The sequence below is a fragment of the Ambystoma mexicanum genome, chromosome 1q, assembly GCF_040938575.1.
Source record: "Ambystoma mexicanum isolate Mex_15411 chromosome 1q, UKY_AmexF1_1, whole genome shotgun sequence".
Classification (NCBI taxonomy): Eukaryota; Metazoa; Chordata; class Amphibia; order Caudata; family Ambystomatidae; genus Ambystoma; species Ambystoma mexicanum.
In genome coordinates, this window is record NC_090922.1 from 348294513 (window position 1) to 348309808 (window position 15296).

Below are 15296 nucleotides of genomic sequence, written 5' to 3' on the forward strand. Positions count from 1 at the left end.
TATGATACATTTTTTCGTTGACTGTAAGGATAATTATCTCAAGAATCTGGAAAACTCCAAAATCACCATATCCCATTCTACAAGTGAACGGTTTGTAGGATTTCTTTTATTTGTGCAAAAGGTTAAAAAAAATAAACCTTGAACAATACCAAAATTAATTGTCCAGGAAAAGAAATCACTGCACATCATAAATTAACATGCAGAAACAAATATAAAGACCCTACACTTATTAACGTTATACAAAAAAAGATGCAATCTCATACATCTCTAAAATACATTTTGCAAATTGGAGTACAGCTAAAATCAATACCAAAAAGCAATCTTGTTGGGTGTTTTCTGAAAGATAACCACATTTTTGAAGTGGTATTCTCTCAAATGTTTCAAGAAATACATTCAATACAGATAATGAATAATAATTCAATCACAATTGGGTTACAAAATCGACACAATGGATTCATTTGACTTGTTCTTGACTTCACATGCACAATTTATATTGTAGGAAGTAAAAATAACCTCAATCTTAGGAATCTTGTGGAAGTGAATGCTTGGCAAGGATTTGGCAAGTATTATCAATGGATACGATTATGACTTTAGTAAGGAAGGCACTACCAACATTTCATAAGACCTAGACTCTTTATTAATTTTGTGATGCAACTGACTTTCCTAATGTCCACAATAGATGACTGGAAATGAAACACGCTTTTATAGTAAGGTTTTGGATACTTCATATATTGATGCTTGTTTTGTTGCAGTCCCATTTCTGGTTAAAATTGTGTCTAGAGGTCAATCTTTCTTCTTTCTGGTCTATAGATTACTTATTAATTTGAAAATGTGCACAATTAATTTCTGGCAGTGGGGTTGTATGTTACTCCGGGACCTTGACGATTTAATTGCCAAATATGTGCTAAATGTCCTTCTATGTTCCTCCCCTCGCACTGCTACTATCTACATTATGTATATGGATGCTTGATTGTTAATCCACCACCGTTTACTTTCAAATCTTTAATAACTTGCAGAGCTGCAAGTAGGCTAGAAGTGGTCAGTCTGTGGTCTGAGGTCGGCGGTCTGTTGACTAGTTATATTGTTGGAGGTGCAGCACCATACTTGGAGTGAGACATTCCCTACATAAGCCCAGACAAAGCGCAGACCTGCAAGTGGGCTAGAAGTTGCCAGTCTGTGGTCTGAGGTCGGCGGTCTGTTGACTAGTTCTATTGTTGGAGGCGGAGCACCATACTTGGAGAGTGAGACTTTCCCTTCATGAACCCAAACACAGCATAGAGCGGTGCGCAGAGCTGCAAGTGGGCTAGATGTGGTCAGACTGTGGTCTGAGCTCAGCAGCCTGTTGACTAGTTCTATTGTTGGATGTGTAGCACCATACTTGGAGAGTGAGACTTTCCCCACATACACCCAGACACAGCGCAAAGCTGGTCTGGGCTTATGTAGAAGTGGTCAGTCTGTGCTCTGTGGAAGGTTCCGGAGGGCGGCGGATTGCTCGACAGCTAAGTGTTATCGAGATTCGATCTGCCGTGTGAGGTAAGAAGACTGATACAATATAGTCACCCACAGTGAGGAAACTATTAGTAAAGACGCTTACAGGTGAGTGTTTTAGGTTTCCTTTGGAGTAAAAGCTAAACCTCACTGCAAGTGTAACAACACTAAAAGGAGCATACTGCCGGAGGATGAGATTGAAAATCTGCAAGTGGTGACTTTACCTTCAGCTGCGGCGACCTTTTTGCCTCACGCACCCGCAACCACTAAAGGGAGAATTACAGCGTTTTTCAATGCAGCTGCAGACTCAGCTCAAAATACCTTAATTGGAGAGGAAGTGCAGGAGGAGCCCTTAACCTCCATGGTTCATGACCAGCATGAGACTAGGGGCTTGTCATACGATATCGACAATAATTAATTGCTCAAAATTTGCTACTCATTACGGGATGCAACTTGTCATCCCATGAGCAAATCCGACTGGGTGAAATCAAAGTAATTTCCCACAAAGCGGCAACCGCTCCTGTTTCTCTACCAACCCTACAACGGCTATGAGCATCCCCCATCTAAGCATACAATCAGCCTGTAGCTCTCATGCAGATCTTAATCCAGACTCTAAAGCGACCATACACTTAATAGTCTGGATAACACTGCGAAGACTGGTATAACCACGGTCAATGGGGTCCTTCACTTTGCCATTAAGATACTGCTAAAGCTTTGCGGGCGCATACATGAGGAAGTAAAAGCCCACAAGCGGTGATAGCGCTGTTGAGCGACTCATTAAAGGGAAAGCCTGTAGCAGTAATTACACAGCGGGGCAGAACAGACCATGTCACCTAGCAATTAGAAAAGGCTGTGCCAGTAAACTGCTCAGAAGAAAAAGGCAATGATTTGAATGTTGCGGAGCAGTCGCTTGCTTCACCTATCACTTATCACACAAGGAAAAGAGGGTGAAAAAGAGCATTCAAAATAAGGCAAAAACGACTCAAAGGGATTCCTCGCTTTCGATTCCCGACTCAGATTGCCAACCGCTGAATTCAACCATATCTTCTGAAGTGCAACCAACTATCAAGTCCAAAAAAGCAAGGAAAAAGGCCCAGAGACCTAAAAAACGCAGTCATCAGAGAGTGGGTACTTTAACCTGCTGGCTAATTAAACACAAAGATTCTAGATATGCCAGCTTGTGTGTGGCGGTTGATCCCAAGACTTTGAACCAAGCACTGATGATAAAGACTAATGTGGCTACTGAGAAGAGCCTCATGTTGAGCGGAGTGCAGGAGAAAATAGAAGGGTTGCCGACACTGGATTCTCGTGTATTAACAATTGGAAGGAAGTTGCCCTCTAATGGGAAGGAAAACATAAACCACTCTGTTTCGTTAAAACCTTTCCATAAAGTTCTGTTGCTTTGCATTTTAAATTCAAGCGACTTTGACTTTATTAAACCACTGGGTGCAGGCAATGGCAACATGACTCATATTCACTGTTCCCTCCCAGAGTCTGTGACAATGATACGCCTCCAGCACGAATCACTACTCTCTTTGTGTTTTGGTCTTGACAAGGAAATTTGTGCAAAGGGGGACAAGTCTGGTTGCGTTCGCTGTAAGGGTTTGGGGTCTAACGTAAGTCCAGCCCATGTAGACAAGGTTCCAGTATTTAATGTGGCTAGTTTTGGCAATATTAAAGGGTGGAATTGGCTTAAGAGTGTAATTCTGGGATTGGAGATCTTGCAGAGATTAATGTGTAGAGTGGTCAGCTGAAATACCAGGGGCACTCCCATTTTCTATCTCAAAATGCATCCCTAACTTACCTCCTAGGATTCCAAATAATCATGTTGCCGGATACATGGTTGACTGCACCTATCCAATCCGATGGGTACACCATATATGAAGCACTTGCAATGAAAGGAAGTAAGGGTTGCCCTTTTGGGGGATTGCTAACTGGCCTGTCATATGAATACAATTCCTCCATGGTAACATCAATTGATCGCTCTGGTAAGGTGCTGGCGGAGGAAATTAGACAAAGTTGGTTCCTTAGAAAAACGTATGTTACTAATAAACATTTAGGATCCCCTGGTGGCCACAAGACTGATGACATTTTCGATGATGTCGATTCTACTATAACTGCATGGGGGTCCTTATTTGAATGTGATGCATTACTGATTGGCTGTGATATTAATGTGAGATGTGGTGAAATTCATTTTTCTGTGTCATACCAGTAAGTTAAAAGCAGCAATGTCATGACTGAAAAAAGAAAAAACTGAGGGTTTGCACTGGCTGGAGTTCCTGAAAGAGTGGGAATTATCAATGGTGAATGGTTGGACAAAGAGTCATTGTCCGGGCAAGGAAACTTGGCACTTGGGCCCCAAGTGGGCAACCCTAGATTACTGTTTTGCTGATTACTCATTACTTGAATGTGTAAATGACCTGGAGGTGATTACACCAGAATACAGTGATCATGCCTTGCTAAATTTAAACTGAATTTGAACTACTAAACCCTCAAATGGCTACCAGATAGGAGAAGCTGGTAATCGCCGGTAATCGCCTCTGTTGGGCTTAGGCCAATATATTTAAAGCGAGTATGGCCCTGCGCAATTGGATCCTTGTTGATCTGGAAAATGTTTGTAGGTATTCGGCTACACAGATTGAAGATTGGCTTCATTCCCTGACTCAAAGAGTTGGGATTGCTAAGGGCATTCCGCAAATTACTATTGGTAAATTGGCATCACGTCCTTTTGATGTGGATATTCATGATGACAAACAGAAGATGCGGAACGACTTAAGGTGAATAAAGAGAAGTCCATGTTCAGCATATCAAGTCCTTTATGATTCTAAATTAGTCAAGTGTAGTTGTCATAATTGGCTAAATAGACATACATCAGTTGGGATCAATTTAAATTGGCAGCATATGCTGGGAGCTGTGAGGAATAGAAACCCTTGCACACTGTGGCAAGTTTTAACATTGGAAAGGGGCCCTAAGAACACCCAAATGCTAAACCCCATTTCAGAGGAAGTGTGGAAGTGTATATTGAAGTTAAAATGTATTCTCCAGGTGATTCGGACACCCCATAGGTGAAAAAAAGATTCTTGGGTTCTTAATTTCGAACTGGAAGACCTCTGTGTAATCAAAGGCAAATTGAAAAACTCAAGGGCCTCTGGCCTGAATGGCCTATTTAATGCTATCTTAAAGCAGGACCCACAGAGCTGGGCATCCCTCTTAATGCTGTTATTCAGGAAGGCTTGCCTAGAATGGGTCGTTCCAGCCTCTTGGCAGCAGTATGTTCTGATCCTGGGGTTTAAAAAAGGTGATTGTAGTCTCCAGGAGAATTACAGACTGCTGTCAATGCTGGATGTCTCAGGGAAGATCTTTACGTCTTTCGTGTTAAGGGGGCAATATTCTGTACCCCTTTCAGACTGGCCTCCGTACCAGATCCTCCATGACTCATAATATAAGATTATTAGATGCCTTAATATTACAGGCAGGACAAAGACAGGGATCTGTGCTATGTATAACATACGTTGACTTTAGTTCTGCATTCGATCAGGTCAATCCTGGAGGAAAATGAGAAAATGGGGGTGTCCGGCATGCTTATTACAAACCATAATATAATCGCATACGAATACGGGGGGGGGTAAGGTGCGTTTGGGTTGCGATGGCACATTATCTGGGAGGCTCTCCATAAACAGGGGAGTCAAGCAGGGATGCATATTGGCTCCTGATTTTTAATTTATATATAGCCGATGTACAGGCATGGTTGGAAACAAAAAAAAATACCCTCCGAAAGTAGGGGGTACAGTAGGGGGTACTCGGATCGTAGCAATGTTATACACTGAAGATGTAGTTTTATTTGATCAGATGTACTCAGGTATGAAGGCTATGTTGAATAAATTTAAATTGTATATTGAAGAGAATGAACTATCAATTTAAGTAAAACCACAGTAATGTTAGTAGCCCCCAAGAAAGTAAATAGGCTGGCTATGAATACTGCTTTGGGCATGATCGAGTAGATCAAAGAAATGGGATTGTTGTAAAAATTATGCCCATCTCTCAGATTTGAGCAGCTATAAGAATATAGATACAGTTACTCATTACTTTATGAAGCCGCAGCCCTACTTAATTCTAAGTCTGGACCCGGAGGTGCGCAGATTGCGTTTGTTACTATGAACAAATCAGTTGCCTTTGTTGGATATCTGTGGGTCTAGATTGAATTGACCCCAGAGGGGAGCAGAGGATTTGTCGTACATGTGAGGCCCCAGGGATAAGAGAAACTGCAAAGCATGTGTTCACAGAATGCCCTAGATTAAGCATTCATTACATGTGCATTCTGGGTATTTAGTACATAATTAGTACATAATTATGAGAAGATTAAAACCTAGAACTTCTTGAATTTGTGCCTTAATACTGACTCGGTCTCTGCACACATTGCACTTTACCACTTGTGAACGCACATTAAAAGGCATTTCTAGGTGATTATTAAGGAAGTGGGATGTTAGTGGATGTACTTATGATGAATTATATGGTTTCTCTTTAAATGTGTGTTTTAATAGTATTTGTATTTTTTACATGGGATTGCATTGTTTAAAGATTAATGTATTGCTATTAATATTGCTGCTATTGAGATGAAGTTGTTTTAAATGTTTTCAGTGAAAAATTCTTAATTGAGATAAACACAGTAAATACATAATAAACTTAATAACATCTTCTAAAACAAGACAAACATCTTCTGAAACAAGACATCACACCATAGAAACATAATAGACTTAATAAAATGTTCTGAAACAAGACATCACTCCACAGAAACCAAAGATACTCGAAAAGGGGCTCTCCCTCAAAATAGCTGATTCCCTGACCGAAAACTGTGGCTCTGCATGGGGTCTCCCACACACGGCCTTCCACATTTTGGCCTGACTTCCACTTCCACAGGGAGGCTGATGTTCATTCCTGCCAGAACAGAACGGAAACTGAAGAGGATAAAGAACCAAGAGACACAAAGAAAGAGTCTCTGAGAGCTGCAGTCCAAAGGTAGAGAGGGACACACACACTACGAAGGTTTTCTGTTTGAAAAGTCATCTCCCCGTCTAAGGACAAAAGCCCTCATATCGAGAGTCAGACAAGCGGGACCCAATAGCCCTGAATTAAAGAGGCAGATGCCATGAGTACCTCGAAAACCACCTGATGAAGACTGTGCAGACTGCCACCCACGGTGGAAGTTGTCCACAGGCGAAAACCCACGTCAGTTCGAGTTTCTGAAGCAGTTTTGGCTAAGCAAGTGCTGCCTTTCTCAGAAGTGAGCCCCAGTGCCCGGAAGCTGTAGGGCTGACGAAGAAGCGGAGAACTAGGAAGATAACCTGTTCAATGAGAGTGAAAACAGCTGCACAGCGGGAGAAGTAACTTAGTGGTGGAGCCACGGTTCTCTGTTGCTGCCAACGAGTGAGAAAAAGATTGCACTTAGAACTATTCAGCACTGTATGGATTTCATATCAATGCATTGTTTTTACTGTTTTGTTCTTCATTGGGGGTTTCCCATATTTTTCATTCCCCTTACTGCTGTGTCACAGACTGCCGCTGTTGTGCACAAGTTCTCCCCTGTTCATTTGTTCACCACTTCACTCACCTTTAGCCCGTGCATGCACCCTTGGTGTTTTAGCTTTTACTGCTCCACCTTATTGTAGTCCTAGTTGGGACTAGGGCAAGAACAAGAGTCTGAAGCTTACACTGCTGGCTCACAGGGGTGCTTGGTGTATGTTTTTTTCAATGCATTCCCTCATGTCTCGTTCTTTTTTCCCCTGTATCCCTGTGCTGCTTTCTCCTGTATCATTCCCTATCTTCTCCTACCCCTTGAGCCCTATCACACTGTCCATCTCTTGCCAGCCCCCCAAAGCATCTGAGTTTGCGATGGACGCATTACACATAAGAATATATATATAGTCTGAAGGACCTTCTAGTTTCACTATTTGCATTGACTGTGTCTAAAGCAGGACCTGCTGTGCGCTGTACATATTGGGATAGAGGGTATTAACAAAAAATAAAAACATGTTGATCTGGCTTTTTACAAAAAACCTTTACAAAAGTTAAATCCGTTCTTTTTCTTATAAAAAAAACAATACATTTGAAACATTTGAAAAATAGATATATACATGACATGAGGATTTTAAAAAGAAAAGAAAAAAATGGTTACATACACAACGGAATTTGATTTAGATTTTTTACAAACGAAATATCCATTAAACCACACACTGTAGACAAGAATCAAACAACTGCTAGTTTTAGAGAAACAGATTTTCCATGTCGCATTTGCCCCATATTACCTCTGGAAAACCACTTCTGAGTTAGCCACAAATTTACCAAAGTATTCAAGTCTTTTTCCAGATAGAGATTCACATTTCAAGAGCAGGTGTCAGATGGTTTCCTTGACAGTTAAACTCATACAGAAGCGATACGGCACATGCCCCTCCCCAGTGCGATCTCTAATCTCAATGATTTCTCCAGTTAACAACACATTAAAACGATATCTCATAATAGCGTGCCTCCACTATCTATCTGGGAATCTGTGCAGGTATAGTTCCAAAGATCCCAGCGACTTCTAGTTGGATAGTAAGTGCACCTACAATGTTGTATTTGCTACTTTCTGCTTGGTTTCCACCCAGTCTGAGTACTGTAAAAGGCGTTTCACTTTCTTAGCAGGGTGACAGACCAAAAGTTCAACATTTACACCAATTTTATCTAATGACATTCTACAGCATTCATACATGGATAATAATAACTGTGATTTCGAATTTCCAGCCCTCAATTCTTGAGCTAAGATTGTATATACGTTGTTACCCGTTGCCTGAATCAGCTTTCTAAATAACACAATTTTCCTCCATTCAACAATACTTGACAACGACTGTAACTCTAACTCACACCGAAGGGCTGCAAAGGAAATACACTTTTGTACACAATATAGCAAATTTCTCCATATTTTTGATTCAATCCTATGATATTCATGTTGTATGCTCCCTGGAAAGAATGCAAGCCCATAGCTTAGCTTTGGAATTATCTTTAAGTTATAAAACTGTATCAATGGCTGCATTGAGTATCTACAAAATTTTGTGTCAACCCTTCTCATTTATGTAATCGATTGAGTCATACGTTCTTCCAGGCAATTTATGTACACATTCTTTTTAAATGTAGTAAAAACAGGATAACCCAGGTACTTAAATGAATTCCTGTTTGCTAATTTATAGATATTGAGGTACCATCCGAACGATTGCAGCTTTTTTCGATTACCTAAACATAGGATCAAACATTTCATCTTGTTAATAGTAAGGCCATTTTTGCCGACAAATTTTTAAAAGGCATTTATTAGGCACTGTAGTCCTATAAGTGTGTTATCTATCAATAAGAAATTGTCTGTGTAAGGGCACCAGTTGACTTTCCCACCCTCCATTTTTGGGGGAATGAAAGAGGCCATGTCAAGATATTCCCCTGCGTCTGAGACATAAAGATTAAATAGGGTAGGACCAAAGATACAACCTTGACGTAAACCGTTCCAAGTTCTAATGGGAGTAGTAAGTTTACCCTCGTTATTGAGGCGCACCTGAACCATAGAACCTTGATGGAGATGAATTACAGTAGATAAAATATCATGGTGCATCCCTAAGGATAGTAGTTTTGACCATAGCAAGACCCGGTCTACAAGGTCAAATGCTTGCAACAGATCTATTGTTGACACATAAGTAGGAGAGGCCTCTTTTTTTCAGGCCTTTTCTTGTATTAAGGAGAACAACAAGCCACCAATGTCGGTGCCCATCGATGACCTAAAACCGAATTGCTTATGGGAAATTATACAATTTTTTTCTGACCAGTCTACGATGAGTTGTAATACCAGCAGTGCAATAAATGTTGAGTCTGCATCCCTTATCGCAATTCGACGATCATTTTTAGGGTTGCGCCTTTCCCTTTTCTTGTAAACCGGGATTATGTAAGAGATTCTCCAAGAACAAGGATGTGGTTATTGTCAATAATGTCCGAAAACAACAAGAACAACGCATCCGCCCACATCTCTGTCACAGGTTTCCCCCTTTCTCACCTGTTTTCGTTGCCTGATGACTTCTTTTGGAGGAGTCTTCTTTTGTATGGTTCGGGTCTTATACAAGCCCGCTCGGCCGTCCTCAGCTTCCAGTGTTCGTTCAGCTTCGATGTCCGGGATCAAGGGGAAACTCAAGGAGACTCAAGAAAGGGATAAGAAGCACGCGGAGGCGGTGCAAGGATTCCGGGAAGGCTGGGTAAGAAGGAGGAAAGGTAGATTGGAAGAAGGGTTTCCTGGAAACAGGAAACAACAGAATAGTACAAGGAAGAGTACGGAGCACATGTGCGGTCAAGCTAGCAGCAGCGTTGAGACGGGCGGGTCCGTGGGAGTGTATTTTCTTTATAGAGCACGCTGTGTAGAACGCGAAGACTGGTGAGCGGCGTTCTGGGCTTGCCGCCATGTTAGTAGTATTATGGAGTGCAGACCCCGACGTGTCAGGGACCAGGAGGCCCAGAAAGGGCAAGTTCGATGGTTCATGACAGCATGCCTCCTCCGAAAACCCGTCCCGCCGGGTGGGTGTATGAGATGGAACCTTCTGAGTAACCTGGGGCTATTTAAGTTTGAGATAGGTTCCCAAGTGCGTTCACTGGGGGGGTATCCCTTCCATTCCACCAGGTACTGGAGTTGGCCACGTCTATATCTGGAATCACAAATTCTGGAGACCTCCTACACCAGTTGATCATTGATGAGTACTGGATTAGGCCGGAGGTTAGTTCGAGAAGTCTGGACGTAGGGCTTCATTAAGGATGTCTGAAAGTCTGGGTGGATTTTCTTCCAGGAGTCACTGGCCCATAATACCGGGGAGCCAATTTATTTGGTCGCAGATGCCGTGGCAGCAGCTTCGCGGATAGCCATACTTTATCCCCTATTGAGTGGTAAGGGCTCGGCCTTCTTTTGGAGTCCGCATACAGCTTGGTCTGGGTCCTGGCCTTCTCTAATTGTTCTTTGGCTTCTCTTTGTACATTAATGAGTGTTTCAATCCAGGAGCCGACTGTTGGAACTGGTGTAGGATATGGAAGGACAGTAGGTAGAACCGAAGGGTGGAATCCATGGCTACAGAAAAAAGGGCTGGTCTTAACGGCCGAGTGATCAGAGTTGTTATAAGCGAATTCAGCCACTGGTATTAAAAGGGACCAATCGTCCTGGACCTTGGTAGAGAAGCAACGAAGATATTGTTCCAGGGTTTGGTTTACTCGCTCAGTAGCTCCATTGGTTTGGGGATGGTAGTCTGAGGAGAGGGCACGTTGAATTCCTAGTATCCGGCAAAGGTGTTTACAGAACTGAGAAATGTATTGAGGCCCTCTGTCCGATATGATCTTGGAAGGGAGTCCATGTAGTTGGAATATGTGTTCTAAGAAAATTCCAGCAAGTTCTGACGAGGATGGCAATTTATACAGGGGTGTAAAATGAGCCATATGAGTAAACAAGTCAATGGTGACCATGATGGTTGTGTATCCCCTGGAAGGCGGTAATTCCACAATGAAGTCTGTTGCTCTGAATTCCCAGGGTCTTGTTGGTAGTGGAGGTTGCTGTAGTAGACCCGCCGGTCTTTTGTTGTCGTGTTTGTTTTGATTACAGACAGAGCATGCCTGAACGTACAGTTGTACGTCAGCTTTCATTCCGGGCCACCAAAATTGCCTTTGTATTAGTCGGAGGGTATTGGTAATACCACGATGTCTGGAATAAAAGGTATCGTGACAGAGGTTTATTATCCTTTGTTGTAGTTTTTGCGTTGGAATAACCAAGGTGCTATCTTTGAACAGGTATCCATGCTTAGTCTTCAAATTCCACTGGTTCTTGCCCGAGATGTCCTTCCAGAAATCAGAGGATTGAGTTTGCATGCAGACTTCATCTAGGAGACTGGTTGCCTGAGCTACAAATATTCTATGGGGAAACATTTTAGGAAATGTTCGGTCTTCAGGAGGTTCATAGTCAGGACGCCGAGACAGGGTGTCAGCGATTATATTTTGTGTTCCAGGAACATGGTGAATCTGGAAATGGTATTGGGCAAAGAAGAAGCCCCAACGGGCCTGAAGGCTGTTCCTGCATTCCAGGGCCTTTAATACTTGGAGATTTCGATGGTCCGTGCGAACCTGGACAGGATGTTTAGCTCCTAGAAGTAAATGACGCCACTCGGTGAAGGCTTGATGGATGGCTAGCAGTTCCTTTTCTAAAACCGAGTAATGAGTTTCACTGGGGGTCAATGTCCGTGAAAGATAGGCAATAGGGTGTTCCAATCCGTCATCGAGTTCCTGTTTCAGAACTGCTCCGAAGGCATAGTTAGAGGCGTCTGTTTCCACTAGGAAGGGTCGATTTATATCAGGTTGAGCCAGGATGGGGGCTTGTGTAAACTCTGTTTTCTAGCGTTGGAAGGCCTTCTCCTGGGCAGATGTCCAATGAAAGGGAGTATCTTTCTTCAACAAGGCAATTATCGGGTGAACAATCTCGGAGAAGGATGGTATGAACTTTCGATAGAAATTAGCTAGGCCCAGGAAAGACTGGATCTGTTTTACAGTGGTCGGAGTTGCCCAGGATAGTATGGCTTTAACCTTAGATTGATCCATTCCTATGCCGTCTGGGCTAAGGACAAATCCTAGATAGTGGACGCTGGAAACATGAAAAAGGCACTTCTCGGGTTTTGCTAGAAGCTTGTGCTCACGTAGTCGTTGTAGTACTGCCTTAACATGTCCTTCATGCTTGAGAGGGTCCTTAGAGAATACCAGAATATCTTCCAGGTAGACGATGACGAAGAGAAACAGCATATCCGAAAACACCCGATCCATAAAGCGTTGAAAGATCGCCGGAGCATTAGCGAGTCCAAAGGGCATGACCAAGTATTCATAGTGACCAAAGGGTGTTCTGAAGGCTGTCTTCCATTCGTCTCCTTCCCTAATACGGATCAGATGGTAGGCACCCCCGAGATCCAATTTGCAGAATATTACGGCTTCTCTTACGGCTTCCAGGATGTCTGAGATCAGGGGTAACGGATAACGATCCTTAAGGGTGCACTGATTTAGACCTCGATAATCAAGGCAAGGTCTGAGCTCTTTGGTATCTTTCTTAGGAACAAAAAATAGTGAAGCTCCGGCTGGAGATTTGGATGGGCGTATGGTTCCGTTTTCTAGGTTAGTATCTAGGTATTCACAAAGGGCCCTTTTCTCGGGTTCAGACAGAATAAACATCCTTCCAAAGGGAATCATAGCTGAAGGTTCGGTTTCAATAGCCAGTCTTCTGGCCTATGGGGTGGTAAGGCTTGAACAATAGCAGAAGAGAACACATCGCTGTACTCCTGGTAGGCTTTAGGAACCTGGACGATGTTGGAGACCGTGAAAGGACCTTGCTGGGTTGTTGAACGTTCTTCCGATGGTGTTGGAGAAGGATCCAGGAGTAGACAATGAGACATGCAAAATTCAGAACCTAGGAACAAGGAACCTGCTGTCCAATTGATGAATGGATTGTGTTTTGTAGCCAGGGCATTCCCAATACCATTGGGTAATGGGCAAATTTTATGATGTCAAACTTTATCTTCTCTCAATGATGGTTTATTGCAAGCTCAATTTCCTTGGTCTGAAGGGTTATAAGTCCAGAAGAGAGAGGCCTGCCATCAATTGATTTTACGGGTTGCAAGAATGTCTGGGATTCATAGGGAATATGATGTTTAAGGACCCATTCTTGATCTAGGAATATTCCCATAGCCCCACAGTCCACTAATGCCAGAATGGGATAGGTTTCCTTCTTGGATGGTGATAGAAAGGCCTGTAAAATTACCAGACAGTTTTGTCCAGGAGAGTTAAAAGATGGTATAGATGTGGAGCCTACATCTCTCTCCCGAAACTGAGCTCCATCTAGGATCGGGAGCTGGCGTTTCCCGAACGCCGCGGAGGGGCTATTGGACATTCCCTGACTAAATGCTTGTCCGAGGCACAGTACATGCATAAGCCAGTATGGATCCTTCGCAACCTTTCTTGGGGGATATGGGTCCACGGAAGGCCCCTAGTTGCACAGGCTTGGTTCGTTTGTGGGAACACAAGGATCTTTGGATTTTGAGGAGGTCTCTAAGGGGTTCTTCTGGAGGGGTGACTTGGTCTTCCTTTTCTCTGCCTTCCTTTCTTGGATGCGAAAATCAATCTGTAGAACAAGATTCATAAGTGCCTGATAAGAACTTGGACGTGCCACCCTGGCTAATTCATCCTTGATATCTTCATTTAGCCCTCTTCGAAAGAGAGAAGCAAGCTTCAGAAGGCCAACCCCCTTCTTTAGCCAGTTCCTTGAATCGAGTCACATAAGTGAGCATGTCCTGAGAGCCTTGCTAGAAATCGAGTAAACGTTCTTGAGCACTAAAGACCTGTTCTGGGAGGTCAAACATGGTTTTAAGTGCTTGGATGAATCCGTCATAATCATCCAAAAGGGCATCTCCGGAATTAACTAATGGTGTGGCCCAGGCTAATGCGTTCCCGGAAAGGTGTGAAATAATAAAGCCCACTTTAGCCTTGGGGGTAGAAAAATAATAAGGTTTAAAGGTAAAGTGGACCAAACAAGAATCCAGGAATCCACGGAGGGTTTTTACAGAGCCATCATATTTGTTGATGATGCCGCCCAATAGCACACTGTCCTTTGTGGCAGAGTCGTGGGATAGTACCAATTGTTTTAACGCAGCGTTCTCAGCTTTCAGGTTTTGTACTTCGGTGGTTAGTTCTTGCATGCCGCGCATAAGATCCTGGATGGCCACCTTCATGTCTGTATCGACTTCGGTCAGGTGGCGTCTCAATCTGTCACAGGTTTCCCCCTTTCTCACCTGTTTTCGTTGCCTGATGACTTCTTTAGGAGGAGTCTTCTTTCGTATGGTTCGGGTCTGATACAAGCCCGCTCGGCCGTCCTCGGCTTCCAGTGTTCGTTCAGCTTCGATGTCTGGGATCAAGGGGAAACTCTAGGAGACTCAAGAAAGGGATAAGAAGCACGCAGAGGTGGTGAAAGGATTCCGGGAAGGCTGGGTAAGAAGGAGGAAAGGTAAATTGGAAGAAGGGTTTCCTGGAACCAGGAAACAACAGAATAGTACAAGGAAGAGTACGGAGCACACGTCCGGTCACAGCTAGCAGCAACGTTGAGACGCGCGGGTCCGCGGGGGTGTGGTCTCTTTATAGAGCACGCTGTGTAGAACGCGAAGACTGGTGAGCGGCGTTCTGGGCTTGCCGCCATGTTGGTAGTATTATGGAGTGTAGACCCCGACGTGTCAGGGACCAGGAGGCCCGGAAAGGGCGAGTTCGATGGTTCATGACAATCGCTGGATTTGCCTTTAGAATGACATTGGCTAAGCCATGAGGTCCAGGGGCTCTAGATAGATTAGATTTCTGGATTTGGCTCACAATCTCCGCAACTGAGATATGGTGTTTCCACAGATGAGTATTTAAGTTGAGAATCGCTTCTGAGGGGGAAAGGGAGGATGCATATAGATTCCCGAAATGACCCACCCATACCTCCTCTGCGAGGCAATTTGTTTCAATCGGCAGTTGGGAGGCCTTTACATCATTTATCAGCCTCCAAAACTGACGTGCTGATCTGTCCTTGAGTGCACAACATGGCCTTGTTATCCGCTTGGACCATAGCAAACCGGTGAGCACTGGTCAAATTCTTCAACTTTTGTTTAACCTTGCGACTTCTTGTTGTTTTTTCCGCCCACACCATGGAGCAATTTCTCAATCTTCGAACCTCTTTATTACATACATTTTTATGTGTGTTTACCGAA